Below are 19,498 nucleotides of genomic sequence, written 5' to 3'. Positions count from 1 at the left end.
CTAATCATTTTCATTTGCATATGAAGATAAGTCTAATATGGTTGCCGGCTAATCCCCTCCCTCTAAGTGCTGGATAACAGACCATTTTTAGCTTTTAATCCATTAATGAAATTTGTTTGCTCATTGACTTGAATCATCGCCATAATTATAGGGATGAATTTATCATTTCGAGCTATTTGAAATGATGGGTATTGTACGTGGCATTTGCATATATGAATTAATGACAGTGATGTGTCATTAATTGATATGATTTTTCATAGTCATTACGGTGCAAACCGCATGCTTAGGGGTGCCTTAATGAGACGCTAAGAGTTAAGGTGAAAATCCCAACTATATTAAAGTCATCCAGTATTTGCAGGCAAGTTTTTAGAACTTTTGCACACATGCAATGTAGAATATTGTGGATTGTGAGCGTTTGAAGAACCTATGCATATACTGTACTTTCAGTGATTTGCATGTAATGTAAAAGGGAGCGCTATCTCATAATTTATGTATATGGTGACCCATTACTCCGACATGAATGCATCTCACGGAGGAGAGGCAAAGGTACATGAGTCTAACCATTCAAAATTACAGTGCCGAGACCTTCATCTGACAGTCTTAAATGCATGCAATTTTACTGGTCAGCACTTTGAAATCATTAACCATTGTTTAGTGTCTAATGCACATATTAATTATGCATTCTGGTTAAGATGTACGTACCTTGCTGTAGCCCTTTAATGGCCACTGGGTTTAATGTTCTCCTAGAACATATTTTTAGCCGCTATCATTGATTGCTCACAGCTCCTACGCCGACAATTTGCCGCTGCAACATTTTTGGAAGCTCTCGTGTTTGTACGTTGCAGCGCGCCGTCCCCTGTGTCTTGATTTAGACAAAGAAAATGCTCTCCCTGTGATTCACAAAGATCTTTTGGCTCATGTTGTCAGCGGTGGATGCTGGAGGTTTGTGAAGATGGCTGCCCAGTAGCCGTGGATCACAAACACAGAAGTAGTCATTGCACACACAAACCACTGTCAGTTCTTATCACTCCCAAAGACCCCGAGGGCCGGGGTGTGCATGTGAGTGAGGTGCGCTTACTTTGTGTTCCTCAGTCCTGATAGCCACCCTTGAGGCACCTTTCATCCGGAGATGTGCTCTCTGCTATTTTCAGCCCCTCTATATGTGAGCGCTGGAACCATCAAGAAGCACTAGATTGGAAAACCTGAGAGTGGCATCAAATAAATCTAAGGTTCCACAAGCATTTCCCCCCCACCTATTACAGAGCTCCAACTGACCAGCCAACACAGCATCTAGTTAATAAATAGTTTCCACTGTGATGACTCCTGGGAAAGAGGCAGAGAAAACAAAACATCTCATCCTGTTCCACCGTCTGCATTTAGATTTTTATGTCAAAACCACAGGGAAAAGGGAAATACAGTTTTTGCTGCATACCTGATGAGAGCAAAATATGTAGCGCAATTTTCTCTTTTCTTTTTCGGTGTAAGAGCAGACTAAAGGCTATTATTTTCTCACAGTAATCAGTTCAGTAGAACAGGACATGTTTACTAAAGCCACTATCTCTTTATGCAGTCACCAGTGCTATGATTTTGTTTCTTTCCTCCCATCATTCACCCACTGGGATGGTAATCCTGCTGAATGATTAACATTCTGAGCCCCTCTGTATGAGTTCAAAGCTATCAGGTGTTGCTAATGTGTTTCCAATTTCCTCCCATCCTCTTAGTGCAACCCGCTGAAAAACGGCATCAATATTACAGCAAGCGGTGCTTTTTCGCCACAATGCTGCCTGTAAGCGTACAAGACAGCTTTCACATCTGATTATGACCCCTCATAAGCAGCGACTGGAGCATCTCTCTAACTCCTGCCCCTAAACATCGCTTAGGGCTACAGAGGCGTTCATATGGCCCCAATCTCTCCATGTCAGAGTGGCAGGAGGGTAATCGCTGGTGACAGAACTGCCCGTCTGAGTAGCTCTCTCGTCTTTGTGCGTGTGGATGCATTTTTGTGTGTGTTAGGCTATACCCTGCCTGCCTGAGCGGCCACTGTGGCAGATGTGGGATATTTCTCCATCTCCACAATAGGCCTCGGGTCTATTGCCTCTCCTCCACTCCTTTCTCGTCATCACAGCGTGACCCCCTGCCATTCACCTGGGAGTGTGTGGAGCGATGATGAGCTTCTTGTCCCAAGACTGCCTGCGGGGATGCTGGGATACTGTGACGGTGTCACGCAACCCATCCAGGCTTCTGGGAGAATCAAGCCACTGACATGTAGACAAAGCAGTATCTGGGCTCTTTGTTATATTCGGGTTTGTGTCTGCGCATTTGTGTGTGTGTGTTTGTAATCATGTCATATGTGAAACATGAATGACAGAGGTGGCCGGTGTCACAGGGGAGGCCCTCTCATTCTTCCACCCTTTTGAAATCCCACACAAACACACCGTTAGCGCCTGCACGCTCTCCAACACACTGGCGTACAGGAGCACCTTGAGGATAAGGGTGCTTATCCATTCCCTCTCCTCTATTTCATCCAATCTTACCACTGCACATGCTGTTTTTGGATTCACACTGGAGCTCTCTTTTATTCAGGACAAAATCTGTCTGTGTCACTCTTTTGAATCTCTCTTTTGGATCTCACAGTGGCATTGCTTAATAACTGAACCCTGAACAAAGACGCCGTCTGCCTGTCTGGGGCTCTTTTACACTCTCTTTTCTCTCACTCGCACTGAGCATGAATCTATAACTGGAATATAATGTATAACCAGAGGCCTTTTTTCATAGACTTGCCATGAAAACATTGAAAGAAAGTGCTTCAAAAACAAATATCTGTAGTTAGTTTTCCCTGAAAAAAAAATCATCCATTAGAATCATATTTGGGCTGAAATCAAACTATCTCAATGTCTTTACAGCCATGAAACTATCGGCAGTGTGTCTGTTAGTGCTGGTGATACTGTAACTAAAAGGATACAGTTGCTGCCTTCAGAATTCCACCTCATCTGCATAACAATAGCAGGATACAATGAGCAAATTTATGACCATGTCTGACAGTTTTTAACCATGAATTCAGTACTACACACAGGGAGAGAAAGGGGGTTAGTGAAAACAGAAAGAAGAAAAAAAAACAGATGGACAGAAAGAGAGAGGGATGGAGTGTGTCTGCGCAGGGGGGAGGGGAATGTAGGATGCGCTTCATTATTTTTGCTGCTTAGTTTATTCTTAGCTTGTATGACAACTGCCAGGTTTACGTAAAATCCAAATTTCAAACATTAAGCTACCACATAGCCTTGGGCAAACACGCTAAAATCCCCGCCTTATACTGTCTACCTCATAAATAGTTAACAGTCAAAACACTGAGACAGCCCTACAAACTTTCTCCCAATATTCATATGCTGCTTGTCATACTCCTGTCACACTCTTTAGACAGACAAATGTAATATTAATCCTCCCACTACCCCTCCTCTGCTATCCCCCTAACACCCTCCTCTCACCGCTGCCATGACTCCTATATTTGCCTCCTTGGCCCTGGTCCAACTGAGCTGTCAGACCGGGGCTTCGTCTCTGCCCCGTCCGTTGACGCAGAGCCGGTGCGAAGCATTTGTGCATGGCATCTGCCAAACGGCGATGGCCTGTCAGGCTCCTCTCTCTGTCTGTCAGTGAGTAATTGGCACAGATACAGTATGAGCAGACACATGCAGGTGGTACCTTCTCTCCCCACCTCAGGACCCCCAAGGGGCCCGTTTAAGCAGTGGTCCTGTGGCGGCAGCCTGCTTGTGTATATATTATGGGCAATATCCTGCACTCCTTCACAAACTTTAAGTGCCAGAATAAAACATAATTGGCCGTCTGGAGTTGAGGCGTAATGGTATGCATTCATTTCAAGGATTGAGAAAGTTTTCCTCCTGCATGGAAAATGATGGCGGGATATTTTGTGTTTGTTTATTTAACAGATGGCATTTGTTCTCTGGTCTTACGAACCCTGCACCTCCTGCAGGATGCCAGACTTAAAATTCAGCAGCATATGTGGTACAGCAGGGGTGTTAGTCACGGTGCGATAGCCAAATCCCAAACAGGTTGTAAATGCAGGTCTGCCTTTCTAGTCCCTCTGTCTACATCCCCATTGCCCTGCTAAAACCTGAGTTCCCAGTGTTCACAGATTTGCTAGAGGCTGCTCTGAGGGCTGCATACCTGCCAAACATGAGGCAGAGTTAGTCACTGTAACACGGGGATTGTCAAATAAACTGTCCAAGAGTGTTAGACACCGCTTGGGTTAAAGCTCTTCCTTGGCCCTTGACTGGTCACCGTGTTCAAACCCAGTATCACCCGAGCAGCTCTTTATTTATTAAAGAACTATGCATGACCTGTACACACAAAGCATGAAATTGGTAGCTGTTGGATTGGATATTTTTCCTACCATTACATATGTGTATGTATATAAATGACATATATTTCTATCACTTTATCCTGCATTGCAATGACTAAAACATCTGAGAAGTTTGTCCCCCAACTTTAACTGTAATTTACAAATTGATATTGAACATATTGTATGTACTGAGTGTACCCAATCATCGCTTCAAAAAGTCAGTCTTCAATATCTGCACATTGCCATTACAGTATGGTTAAAGGAACAGTTCACTTCAAATTCAAAAATACATACCTTTCCTCCTACCTACAGTGCTATTTATACATCTAGATTGCTTTGGTGTGAGTTGCCCAGTGTTGGAGATATTGGCCGTAGAGATGTCTGCTTTCTCTTGAATATAATGGAACTAGATGGCACTCGGCTTGTGGTGCTCAAAGGGCCAAAAATTCACATGCCTATATTAATGAAGGTTCATTAGTACGGTTTTGTATTTCTCTTTAATGTAGCACAGTGTTAACAATGTTACTGATACTATTCTTTCTCAGACCTTGAACTCAAACCATTGTGTTGCCCTGCCCAAAATATATATTTGATAAATAAATTAATATCATAAACATGCGGGAAAATTCTTGGTCAGGGGCAGCCCTAGAAAATCTGTGGCAGTGTCCTTTTTCAGAAATTATGACCCAGCTAAATTAATCCACAGACTTTGTTGTTAGCAGTTTCATGTAGGAACTATTTTCTTTCTACTTAACTACACCCACAAACCGTATCACCACACAAAAGGGAGCTTGCATCTACTACTAGCTCACCTAGGACCACTGAGCTAGCTAACATTACACAGGGTTCCTACACAAGTATGGAAAGTATGGAAAAGTATGGAAATAAATTTGATCAATTTCCAGGTATTAAAAAGCATGGAAAATGAAAAATAAAGTATGGAAAAATATTTATGTTTACAGACTATTACCACTGTTCTAAAACGCTGTTTTCTAAAATAGAAAATTAGGTTTTTCCAAAAATAATTTAATCAATCTGGATCGTGTTTTATGCCGGGCCAAGCACAGTTTGTGTGAGAGCAAACATCTCAGAAAACATACCGCCCCTTTTACCTGATTGACAAGTGGTATGTCCAGTCCGCACAGAGCTAGATGCAAGCTTTGTGTGAAATCGTTTGGCATTGCCAACATGGGGGAGAAGGCGATTCTGAGCCACATGAAAGGAAAAAACACCGATGTCTTGTTACTGCATCGCTTGCACCCAGAGTCCCAACCTTTTTGCCTCAGCCCAGACATTGAACTTACCTGAGTTTTTATTTGCATGCCATAATGGTACTAGGCTACAATCGCCTATTAAGAATAATTAAGTATGATGTGAAATATGATACACTGATATATTTACTCAGATGTCGCATATTCTCTGAAAAGAAAAACAGTCTGGAAAGTCTGGAAATTAGAGTATGGAAAAGTATGGAATTTTGAAATTCCAAATGTGTAGGAACCCTGATTACAGCTCAGCCGAGGAGGACGCCATTAATATTTACATCTTACGCTGTCACAAGCATAAGCCCTTGTCCATAAGTAGATGCATGCTTCCTTCTGCACGGAGGTATGGTAGACGAGTGTAGTTCGGTAAAAAGGAAGTCATTCCTACACAAAACTGCCCACAATAAGGTCTGTGGATTATCTTGCATAGCTGGGTAATGATTTCTGAAAAGAGGTATTGTTGTTGAGTTTTTCAACATCTGAGCACCACAAGCCAAGTGCCAACCAGTTCCATTATATTCAGACAGGCAGACCTCTCTGCTGCCGATATCTCCAACAACTGGCAACTCACACCAAAACAATCTAGATTGATAAATAGTGCTACAGTTAAGGGGAAAAATGTGCGTTTTTGATTTGGAAGTGAACTGTCCCTTTAAGGTTCCAAAAAGATTGTGACTCTGGCAAAACTATGGTAAAGGTATCTTAAGAACAGTCAAATGATCCTCGTGATTATGTTTATGGAATAATTGTCATAAAGCTTGGTCCACATTATTAGCAGGTCTGTGACAGGAGACAAACCAAACCTCCAATAAGGTACATTTCACTACATAAAGGGCACACTGGCTTGCACTGAATGTTGGCACTGGATGTAAATCATGAGGTGTAGAATAGTCTAACATGAACGTAATTCCTGAGGAGTCACAGTGGGAACCACAGTAAGAACAGCTGCACCAAGCAGAGGGACAGGTGCAGCCAAAAGTTACAGTAGTGTGAGTTCCAGGTGCCAAAAATAATGAATGCAAGTTGCCAAGGCGCTACACTAACCTGCAATACTTTTTATTGTAATTGACACCTGAGTGCCTCTGTAACATGTACTATTTGTATAGAGATGATTTTGCCAAGTAGCACATGCTCCTTGATCAACATTCTATATTGCGTTCCTGGACCAACATTGCAGTCGACCAATCACAGCCCTCTCACATCATCAGTGTGCTGCTCCTGGGCTTCTCTCAAAAGTCCTTTGTGCTTCTTCAGAGCTAAGCTAATTTTCTAAACTGACATTAGTACAACTGAACAAATCACTACTAAGTAGGTTGGCTATGCTAACACATAGGCTTGCCAGTAGGCCAGAATATTAGCTTGTTAGCTTGCTAAGTAGGTAGGCTATGCTAACATACAGTAGGATTGCAGCGCTTGTGTTGATCCAGGACCACACTGTAATGTTGCCCCTGGATAATTTGTTTATGTTGATCCAGGACAATCCATGTCGATCCTAGATAGATTTGGTTAGGTTTATTCAGGACTATCATCGTCTGATTCTGGATCATTTGTTTATGTCAACATCAACAAAGCAGTGATGGTCCTGGATCAGCATCAGTGATTGTATTCAGGATCAACATTGCAATGATGGTCAGGGTTGACATAAACAAATTATCCAGGGTCAAGGTGATGGTGACGTGCCTGGATGAACCTAAACAAATTATGCATGTAAAGATGATGATGACGGTCCTGGATCAACAGAAGCACTGCAATCTTGCAAAAAAAGGTTTTGAATAGGCTATTAAAAGGGAGGGAAAATGTGTTCATCACAGGTCTTTGCAAATGACATTATCGTAATGTTCATGAACAATATTTTAGCCTGTTGGCAAGCCTACTTGTTAGTATGGCCAACTCAGTTAGCAAGCTAACTCGCTAACCCAGCAGTAGCTCATAAGGATTGTGTTCAATGTTAGTGAGGATTTTGTTCAGTTGTACTAATTTTAATTTGGAAAACTAGCTTAGCTCTAAAGACACAAAAGGAATTTTGCAAGAATCACAGGAGCAGTAGAGCCAGTCTGTCGTGGTGAAGAGGGAGCTGAGCCGGAAGGGGAAGCTTTCGATTTGCTGGTCCATCTACGTCCTAACCCTCACCTATGGTCATGAGCTCTGGGTAGTGACCGAAAAAATTAGATTGCGGATAAACGCGGCCAAAATGAGTTTCCTCCACGGGGTGGCTGGGTTCAGCCTTAGAGATAGGATGAGGAGCTCGGAAATCTGGAGGGAGCTCGGAGTAGAGCTGCTGCTCCTTTGCATCAAAAGGGGTCAGTTCATGTGGTTCGGGCACCTGATCAGGATGCTTCCTGGGCACTTTCCTTCGAGGTGTTTGGGGCACGTCCCACCGGTAGGAGGCCCTGGGGCAGATCCAGAACATGCTGGAGGGATTGTATATCTCATCTGGCCTGGGAACGCTTTAGGGTCCCCCAGGAGGAGTTTGAAAGCGTTGCTCAGGAGAGGGATGTCTGGGGCGCTTTGCCTGGTGACCTGGCCCCAGATAGGCGGATGAAAATGGATGGATGGATGGACAGGAGCAGCAGACTGATGATGTCAGAGGGATGTGGGATGTTGATCCAGGAGCATGTCCTACTTGGCAAAATCAGGTTGTGTGTTTCCATAGGTCCATATCTTCATAATATATACTTTGTTGTCTTTACAGTGTTAATCACACAGTGATATGTGCTGGGCCATTTTTATCCCAAAGGCAAGGTGGTCAATAAACAAACAAAACAATTTGGCTGTACTTAAAATTAGAGAAAGAAATGTAGACAATCCTGACCTCACACCTCGGGCTAGTATCTGACATTTTACGTGTTTGGCCAAGAACCAATACTCTGAAAAATGATCCACAAGTGCTCTTAAGTTTTATAATGTTTTAAAATACCCATGAAAATTCTAAAAAGTTCACAGATGTTGAGTCAGAATGAGCTGGAAGCATTGATTTTGGACATAACCACTGTATGACAGTTCCTTCTAGCTCACCAGCTCAACTCCTAACAAGCAGCTAAAAGTCTATTGATTTGCCTCAACTTTACCCTGTTACATCCATAAACATGTTCCAGTGTTGACCATTTGAGATTCACGATATGCAACCCGTGTTCAAATTGCTGTGTTTTTATGGATTACTGTACGTGCGGACCAACTCCTGGGCAAGTGAAGAGAAACGTTAATACTGCTCAGCCCCTGTGCTGTGTGTGAAGAGTAAATCTCTCATTAGTATGTAAACAGGACTGTAGTGGGTCAAAACAACAAGACCCAATGGACTTCCACTCAGAATAATATGGCCTCGAGTCTCTCCACTGACAGACATTCAGAGCCCAGGAGCTGTGAGAGCCAGACCACCAGCCTCCCTGCTGACTCCAGCCGGCAATCAACAGCATTGTGAGGCCACTGAGAGGTCAATACATGATCCAGACACTTATCAACCGCCTCCCAGTAGCCTCCAGACCGTTAACATCTCCTTAAGTAAATTGCGTGTGCAAGTCACAAAGTGTTCTTCCACCCTGACACTTCAGTGACCTCAGTAGGCATCACTGATTTTCCCTCTTCTCCCCATCTTCAAAATCCCTCGCTTTCTTTCTCTTCCTGCCTCCTTCCTCGCCATCATAAGTTGGCTGATTGTACTTGCTATTCATTTCATCATGGTGTCTGTTTTGTTTCCATCTCATTTTCTTGGAAAAAAAAAATGCATCCGGAAATTCCAGCCCTATCCCGGATCCTCCTTTCAGTCTCTCCCCTTTCCTTTTCTTGACCCGTTTCTCTATTTTCATCTCTTCCTAATATAGATGACTGTTTCTCATCTTCTATCTATTCTCTGTAAAGTGAGCAGGGAAGGTGAGGCTGGCTGTGGTTCCCTTTAGTCGCCGTATTTTTACATAACACTACAAATGTGCTCTGAGGGCAGAAAAATATGAATGCTTTCTGATGTGGAACACATCGGTGGACTGGTGGTAGTGGCGGTGCCGCCTCCCCCTCACCCCCACCGATGTTATTTCCATCTTCTTCGACAAGGGAGATGGCTTTTGTACTGGCGTATGGTATAGTGCACCATAGTGGAACTAAAAGACTGAATCAAGTGGCCTGATCCAACTCTCCCTAGGGGTTCAACGCTACAGAGACGAGAGATTATAGACTCACAATTCCTGTCCTTCAGAAGACCCCACTGTGACATTCCACCATGGAAAAGCCATTCGCAAACACATTCCCACAATGCAAAACAGGGCGAGCACCATGAGATTTTTGTGATGGTGGAGAAAAGATACAGAAATCTATAAGGCATGCTCCGTACTGAAGCGCACCACATTGACTGTATATTGAAAATGTTGTATACATGAGAAGAATGGGAAAAGGAAGATAACATTCTAAAGGGAAGAAATCCCATCATCCACAGGAGTGCTCTCCAGTATGTGACTGTCTGGCATTCAAAATTGATGCCAGTCTGTTTTTATTCAGCTTTCTGTGGATCTGCAGGTGCTGTTGCCACGGCGCCTTTAAATATTTCATGCCCCTCCAACTTTTATTTGCCAGCCAGTGATTCCAAGATATCGATTCATTTCACCAATCAAAACACCATGTCGTTGCCCTCACATGTCGAAGGCCCCGGCTCCTGATATGCTCCCCTCGTTTTTCTGCTTGATTAATCAATAAATGCCCCTGCAATTTTGCCCAAATTAGTTTCACACTCTTCCCATCGATTAAATAGGGAGGAAAAACATATTCCATTTTGATGCACATCAGAGGGAACTCAGACACCTCATCAGGTGGTATTGATCACAGCCAGCCGCCCTTACAGATCTGTGTGCCAATGACCTCCATCATTAGGCCCCACGGCTGCTGGCTTATGCACTCCAGACAAGTGCTGCTGTCATCAGCCCTCCCCAGCATCTCCCCCCCGACCGACCACCCCCCTTCATCATCTCACTGCCTTCCTCTCCCCCTTTCCTGTCCTCCCTCTCTCCTTTGCTTCATCATCTATGTCCATTCCTCTGCCCTTTCCTCCCTCCCCTCCCCTCCCTTCTTGTTTCCCTACGTTTCTGTTCCTTATTCATTCCCTCCTGTAATCAGATCATGGCGACCCCCTGCTGGTGTTAATGGAGGTGAGAATCATCCCTGGGTGTCAGGATGCATCTCATCTCTCAGGTGCTTGCCTGCCAGTAATGAGGACGGGCACTGTCAAAACCCAGCTTCCTGCTGTGCCAGACACACATGAGGGCATAATGAGCAGTGCGTATAAATAAAGAAAAAAGGGAAAAAAGAAAAAGAAGTTTAACTTTCTCCATGATCTACCACCTGTTATGCTATGAGCTCAGAGCCTTCTCCTTTATACCTCTTATACCTCATGATATGATTAAGTGCAAAGAGCAGTGTACATTTCCAGTGCAAATGTATGCACTCAAATGTCCAGTGGTATTTATTCATGAACGACAGCGTTCAATAAGGCTCATCAAACATGTCAAGTGCTGTTCAAGAGAGACAACTCAGAAATCAAGATGCTTTCCATAACAGCTGGTGTAGTGCATACAGAAATACAGCAGTCACATTTACAGTTAATGTATGTATTATTCTCAATTTATTCAGGGGCAATGCAGATTGACATCTATGTGATGTAAATGTACAAGATTTAACCAAATGGACAATTTTCATTCGCGGTCCCTCGGGCAGGTTGATGCAAATGTTTAAAAAATGAAGAAAGACAACACAAAGGATAAACAAAGAACACTTGGGTCCATACAGTGGATTGGCTCACAGGAAATAGGCATCTTGGAAGGCACATGAATTAAAAGCATATCCTCCAGAGACCCTGCGTCCTCACATGAGGACATCACATTTTGAGTTTACTGGACCTTATTCTTAATTCTTCTCAAAATAGACCTGTTGTCCTCATTCATGGACAGTTTTTTGTGCCATCTAGTTGTAGTTGTAGTAGTAGTAGTATCATTGACAATGTTTTGTTTTTTATACTTACCATGTAGCTTAACGACAATACTTTAAGCTTAAGTCCACCAGACACATTTTGCTGCTGCTGATTAGATAAAGCTTATTAGATAAAACATATGTTGACAAAGTTTTCCTTTGGGGACATAGTTTACACTTAAAAAAAGGTTAGAAACAACCAACATACAACATATTTAAAATCACAGTATTGTAATAATATTGTATTGTCGATCTCCTGGTGATTCCCACCCCAGTAGTTACTTATGTAACATATGTCACTAGCATAGCATGCCACACATACTCGCACACCACATTGTTATTAAAATAAATCAATTGACTGCTTTTGTTACATGGGATACAAACAGCGGGCTCCTGTGTGAAAGTCTGGAGTTTGTCTGACACCTCCACCTCCCCTCCCACCTGCTCTATGCAGACTTTGCACTCTTTATGCCATCACAGTTGCCAGGAGTGTCAAAAACTGCTGCCACCAGTGAATCTCATACCGTTGCTAAGGGTACTTGTGCGTCAGTGTCTGACACTGAGGGCCACTAACCAAGGGTCTGTTTTTGACGAGTTGGGAAGGAGCCTGCATTGCGACAACTTTCTTTACTTGTTTTGGAAAGGAAAGTTGTGAGTCACACATGAACACAAATGACCATATCATCAGCAGAGATGAATATCTGGTAGGTCTTTGACATATAACATGAACAACCGTGGGGACCCAGAATTGACCCCTGTGGTACTCCAACCTTTTTTTAAGCATCCAGATTATTAAGTACTAATAACACACTCTGCGGCTTTAAACAAGCTGTTTAAATATTCAGCAGTTTCCTGATGCCAAAAGACATGTAGACAGATAACAACTGAGCTGTGTGTAAAAACAACTTGTTCTACTTCCCATTTCTTAGCAACTTTGGACATGACAGGAAGAATGCCGATTACTAAGTAGCTATTATTGTCTTTTTTCCCTGATTCATGGATAAGAGTTTCACAGTGGAAAAGCTCCTTGAGTAGTGGACAGATAAATAACCTTGGTTAAGAGACAGATTAGTGATTCTTTATGGGTCTTTTCTGTATTTGTCTTTGGGTCTGTAGCTCTGTAGAAATAGACTCATTTTGGACTCATAAGAGAGAATGTGGGTAAATCGCTATTAACTGGTTCTATAACAAAAAATGGTGTCTGTTGAAGTTTTTTATTGTATCCACAAAATGATAATCAAAAGTAACTGCTGCACTGAGGTCTTAAGCACATTTTCCTTTTGAATTAAGTTTGAACTTTCCTCATAGATTTATTCTAACATCGTTTTCTAATAATGCTAATAAAACTTTTGAAATTCACTTAGCACATTGTTTCTGGGCAAGTTAAAGGTCTGCCTATATGTTGCAGTCTACATTTGAGATATCATTTAAGAGCATGGTCTCTTTGTTTTATAGAAGCCATATATTTCCCTTCAGCCAAGGAACACAGTTCTGCCACGAAGAAATATTTTTCACTTACCTCCTGAAGCTGTTCAGAGTACTAAGAATTATTTTTACACAGCCCTGAAAGAGACACTGTCTAGTTTATTCCATTCAGTGCAGAGATTGAATTGAGAAGCTCACACACATTCACATCATAACACATTCTAACTTGATAAAAGGCTTCATTAGTTTAATTATTGAGCCCTATTTGTTGTAATTTTATATGTGGGAATTATTTTATGATCAGACAACCCTGTAACAAACCCTGTAATACTGCTGAAGATCAGATCAATGTGTATTAGTAGTATCTCACATAACCCTTATGGGGCCTTAAATGAGTTGTGGCAAATTGAAACTTTTATTTTTTCATTTTTCTCTGTTATATTTATAGACACAATTAATGTTAAAATCACTTAATAAGATGACCTCTTAGCCAAACCCTTGAGCAAATGATATTTTATCATGAAATGCATTATTATAATAGGTGGATGATAATACTATAATTATTGCAGGCATTTGTGGTGAAAGAAATTCAGCCACATATGAGATCAACAAAAAAAAAGTCCAAATTAAACAGTGTCTCACTTTGTTGCAGTTTGTCAAGATGTTATTTTAAGGGCCTCCCAGTTGTTCACATGACTTCTCCTTGTGGTTCCAAATAAATCTAGAAAGTGCTGATCCAGATGATGTAATTTAGCCTGAGATATTGAGTGTAAATAATGGAGTGTCCATATAATCGTATACATATTCCATTACTTGCAACTACACTGTGTTATAGAAACACTCACCTAATCAAGCCATAAGCAACCTGAGAGAAAGATTATTTCAGTCAGAAGGAAAGTTTTAGTCAGAAAGGCGCAAACTTGGGCTTCACATCTCCTTATACTGTGGCAGGAGTTTGCAAGCAGGTCAGCAGATATATTCAATAAGCTAGGCAGCTTTGAAACACTTTCTATTGACAAATGTGCTGACAGGAATGTTTCCCTGTCCATAAGATCAGATGTTGTTGAAGATGGTGGACTTATTAACTGGGAGACTTCTCCCTTATTGAGTGTTGTTGAACTTTTTTTCATTTCAGTTAAAATTCTACAGGCTTGTTTCCACAGTATGACCAACCTGAGTATACAAGAAGCACCTCAATGTATTTAATCATCAAAGTGACCTTATATTGAGTCAGGTGTTTACAAAAAAATAGTCTTCTTTTGGCTTGAGAATTCGTGCAATAAAAAGTTTGGTGGAAACATTTCTGAGAAATAGATTTTTTGAGAGGCATCAACTCCATCTCCACCTCTGCCATCTTTAGTATGAGGGAGCAATAAATTACAGAAGTATTTCGCTGCTGGAAAACGAGGTAGAAAAAAAAAAGATGATATTTTTTAAAACAGGGGAAAAGGGCTGTGGCAAACATTTTTTGCTCACGAGGTCAAAAACCTACAACTGCCAGAATGCACTGCACTGCATCAGACCAATAAACACTCCCACTAGTGGCTGATGTAATGCGAGTTCGACTGTTTTGACGGCCAGTAGGTAACAAATGATCTCTTATTACAGTTACAGTAAGCTAAAATATATTTCTGAAAACATTTTGAATAGGCAGTAGAGTAACAGAATCTTGGTTCATATTTGATCAGCATTGCTTAGTTTTACCGTTTGATCTCAGTTTTTTCAGCCGCCATACAGGAAACAGTATGGGGCCCACTTCCCATTCACAAACTCTGTAATTACAGCCAAACACTACACTAAAGCATGTTTCTAAAAAGACACTTAGGCAAAAAGGTAGCCACCTGTAGTATAAGTTCTGGTTATAAGTTATTACGTTAATTTTTCGGTTCTGTTTGTTTGTCTGTTTGTAGGATTATGGAAAAACCCCATTTTTATGAAACTTGGTTTTCGGCTTCTTCCGTAAATATTCAGTCTGATAAACACAGAAAAGTTGATAATTTTAGTGCAGGGCTACCCAGAGCTTTATATCTGTCCCATGGATGATAGGTTTCCACATGAACAGTGTCTGGAAGAAGATCAACTCCGCACTCATGATTTTAGGTAAATAGGCTATACGATGCTTGTTAAGGTTGCTTGGCAACCTCAGACATGCTCTTGAAAGCTGGCACAGAAGTAGAACCCAGCGCCCGACCTTGCGTTTTTAGGCAGTTTAAGATGTGGCATGTGTACAGCCTCTAATTTCCAAGGCTGGTACCTGCGGTTATTCCACAGGCTAGTTAATAACATGTCGGGCAAGAAATCCAAAGTGTGGGATCATTTTGAGAAGGTGAAGGACGAACACAAGGTGATATGTAAACTCTACAGGCAAACATTGGCGGACTACATTGACTACATCGTGGACTACAAACCTGAGGTATCATCTGAAACATGTAAGTAGCTACAGCGTCATTAACAGGCAGCTCGCTCAGTGTGTGACGTGCACTTCTAGATAAAATATAGGCCTATATTAATGAAGGTTCATTAGTACGGTTTTGTATTTCTATGTAATGTAGCACAGTGTTAACAATGTTACTGATACTATTCTTTCTCACACCTTCAACTCAAACCATTAATTAAAACAATATTGTAAACATGCTGGCGACTAGTCGACTAATGGCCCTGAATGACGACTACTGGTTGACAAGGAAAATTCCTAGTCAGGGGCAGCCCTAGCGAATACACAAATCATTTTTCACTGTTGTTAACATTGTTAAACAGGGTATTTGTCCTTGGTGGAGGTCTGCGCTCGCCCACTTCCCTTCTATTTCACTTTTGCAACAGAAGACAGCACTGACAATCCAGATGGGTCTTTATGATTCTGATATTCCTATAAGCAATGCTCATTTTTCAGTTGTGCTCAGTAATTACAAGTAAATGTGCCTTTCTATCTAAATAAATGTCTTTACCATGTGGGAAAGCATAGCCGGGAGCAGTGTTGGTCAATACAGACAGACAGATCAATATGTGAATGGTCCTTTCATTATTCAACTAATGCATGTTGGTTTTACATGCAAGAAGGAAAGCGAAGGAGCATACAAAAATAGTACAGCCCATAACACCAGTTGTGTGTTTGTGTTACTTTGCCCACTCTCATTATACATGTATGAGAAATTAACCACAAAAAGCAATAGTCCATGCATTTAAAATGTTGCATTAATAAGTTGGTAATACTCTGCAGATGGTGTTATTCCTTAATGTAAATCATATATAACAGATAATGGTGTATGTTTCACAGCTAGATCAAAAGCCTCCGCCGATATCCAAGTGCTGCTCCACTCAGTTGGTACATTTCTATTTTTTTCCTCTCATGGATTCTGACCTATTGCTGTAAATCATACTGGGCTTTGAGCTTGTTGATGTGTGAAAACTTTCAACAAAAAGCTTCTTGAGACCTCTTTAGTTTGCATTGCTACTACCTTTTGATGGGAACTACATAAATTATGCATGGGCTGAGCATTAGGGCTGAATTTAAACCCCAGTGTTATACACCAGCGCCTCAAGATATCTGAACACACAATCAATAATTCTCCATCAGCCGGGGAGGCTTCCGAGAGGCCCACACAGTCTTCTTTGAAGCCGCCTGACAAGTTAAACCCGGTCCAGTTTCTTTTCTACTAATGGCCACCCTCTTAAGAGAATATGACGTGCTGTTGTAAAGCCTTATTTTTATGTGGCCCAAGTGAATGATACAGGGGGGTGCAGCAGGGACAGTTTTAGTTTTTGGTGTTTGAAAGTGTGTGTTGTTGCGAAGAGAAAGAAAAGAAGGGAATCCTCTTTGAAAACAGCATCAGCTCAAAAATGTTGGAAACAAAATCCATTTCAGTTAAGTGTGAAAAGGATGACAGCAAGAGTCCGTATAAATTCACTTTAAATCCTTGATTGTTTTCTCTTTTTCTCTGTCTTTTTTCCCCCCTGTTTCTTGGAACCGTGCCCTTTGGCGATATTCACCGAAAGGAGGTAGAGTTAGAGATTTAGAACATTTGCACTAATGAAGCAAGCCTCCTCTCTTTAATTCCTCGAACAAGCTATCGATCAATTAGCAGCACAGCTACGTCTGCATCCCTCTGTGTCTCATTTAGACCCCGCTTTGATTGATACACTGATTCTACCTACAACAAAAAAGCCATTCCCATGAGAAGTGAGCCAAAGACTTGCAACACTAGCCTAGAAACATGAAAAGGATTTTTTTTTTCCTCAATTATTTTAGGCTCTCTCTCTATGTCAATCCGTCTGTCTGTCTCTGTTGCTTTCCTTCTAGACTTAAGGTAGTTGTCACATCTGGAGGGGAGGGTTACTCGTGGTGCAACTTGGAGGCAATCTACTCGTAGGTTGCCTCCAAGAGACGCAGAGCTAGGCGCGTGAAGATTTCTTTCTCTTTCTTCCATGTCCAACTTGAAACTGCATGCGTGGATGTGAGAAAGAGAGAGGGCAGACATGAGCATGTGTCTGTGAGGAAACTACAGATAAGTATTTCTTCTCAGTTGAAACACAAAGGACTTTAAAGGAAGAAATGGTCCACACACAGTACTGAGAACTACCTCAGATATGTTGGACAAAAATCAATAAATTAATCCAAAAGAACTCGAAGGCTACTGTGAGGGCCCAATAACAAAAACTACAGGTAATTGAAAGGAGACAATTTAGAGGATTTCTGGGATTGAAACACAGAGGCCTACTCAAGAATGAGTTAAGCTTGCTATCCATCACATGGGCATTTAACTCAAACCCCCTTTAAAGGAGCAGTGTGTAGGTTTCAGTGGCATCTAGTGGTGAGGAGAGCAGATTGAAACCAGCTGAAACTTCTCCCATGTGCCATAAACTCCAGGTTAGAATTCCTTCAATGTTCATTGTTTTAGAGATTATAAGAGGTCTCTTCCTCTCCAAAACAAACAGCAGTTTCAGGTTACAATTCAGTGTTTCTCTGACGGTGTTCGGTTCATTGTAGATGGACTGTTGCTAATGTGTGCTCACTTTTTTTCTGATCAAGACATTCCAACACATTCTCACTCCAACCTCGTCACATATCGACGTTTGGTCATGGACTTTCCATGTCCAGATACGATGTGCAAGGTACCCTGGGTGCATTGGTTGTTGATGTTCTGGGGCATTGTGTCAAGTTCTGCTTGTTACATTGTCTTCTTTCAAAATACACTTGCGCTCTCACAGGAAATTTACCGTTCACATTTTTCCTTCAACAACGCACGTGGTGGGGTTAAGGCAACAAAAACGTGGTTGGGTTTAGGAAAAAAGAAGAACAGGGTTTGGCTTTATGATCTTACGGGTTGCAAACACTGCTCTGCCGGGTGACAGTCGGTGTTTGTTGGGGCCATTCACCCACCCAACTCGGACTTTCGCCACCTTATCCTTCTTTCTTGTCCTGCCGTATTTCCCCCTGATGTTGCTGGCGGCCGTTTAACTATAATGGTGACCGACCGAAGTTAAAGGCCAGCTTTTTTGGACGGTGTCTGATGGCACAAGTCACTGCTCAAGCCCCAGATTTTGACGACTTCAGAGTGAGACCAGGTTGGACATTCAGGAGCTTTTCCCGTATTATCCACAGAGATCCCCTCCTCCTGGTGATTTAAACCAATAAATCACTTAATAAAGTAGTTTCATGTTACGAATCAGTCTTTTTCCGATGCGAGCAACTGCTAATGTGTGCTCACCTTTTCTCTTCTAAATTAAAATCCAGATGTTCAGGAGGTTTTTATCGAGAACCACGTCATCAGAAGAGGTCGATTCCTGAATAAAGCAGTTTCACGTAAAAAAAAAAAAATCAGTGTTTTTTGGATGCCACTTGTCGCGGAAGGGTTGCTAACTACAGTGGCCAATGCAGAAACATGAATGGCCCCATCTAGAGCCAGTGTTTGGTTTGTCCGTTCTGGGTTCTGGGCTACTTTAGACATGGTAGTGCAACATGTCGGACTCCACGGACAAGGACCCACTCCCTATATACTGTAGATATAAACAGCTCATTCTAAGGTGACGAAACAGAGATTCTTATCCTCAGGTGATTATACACGAGAGAAAACATACTCATTACATAATTATATTTCCAGTTCTGCCAATATAGTCCCCTAAAACCTACACACGGGTGCTTTTTAAAGGACAAAAAGTTTCTTTGATAGATTAGAAAGCAGGCCCTGCTTTCTGCAGCCGTACATTGTGACGTTTACTTAATCAAATGAACAAATTGTCACAACTTTGAGGCATTAATAATACACTTATCTTCAGGACGACTCACAGGTCGACGTGTTGAACATTTCTCCAGATAATTTGTTTTGCTGTCACTTCTGCAGTCCAAAAAAAAAAAAAAAAAAAGACCCACCAAGGACAACGACACCAGACTGGCCAGACAATGTCATACCTGCATGATGCAAGAATTTGACAGAACACTCCAGCAACATGACAAAGGTCCCTTTCGGACACCTTCAGCACCTCCGTCGCAACAGCAAAAGCATCAGGGACA

This window comes from Epinephelus lanceolatus, chromosome 15 (assembly GCF_041903045.1).
Source record: "Epinephelus lanceolatus isolate andai-2023 chromosome 15, ASM4190304v1, whole genome shotgun sequence".
NCBI lineage: Eukaryota > Metazoa > Chordata > Actinopteri > Perciformes > Serranidae > Epinephelus > Epinephelus lanceolatus.
The sequence above is the reverse complement of the archived record's forward strand: the minus strand, read 5'-3'. Positions refer to the sequence as shown.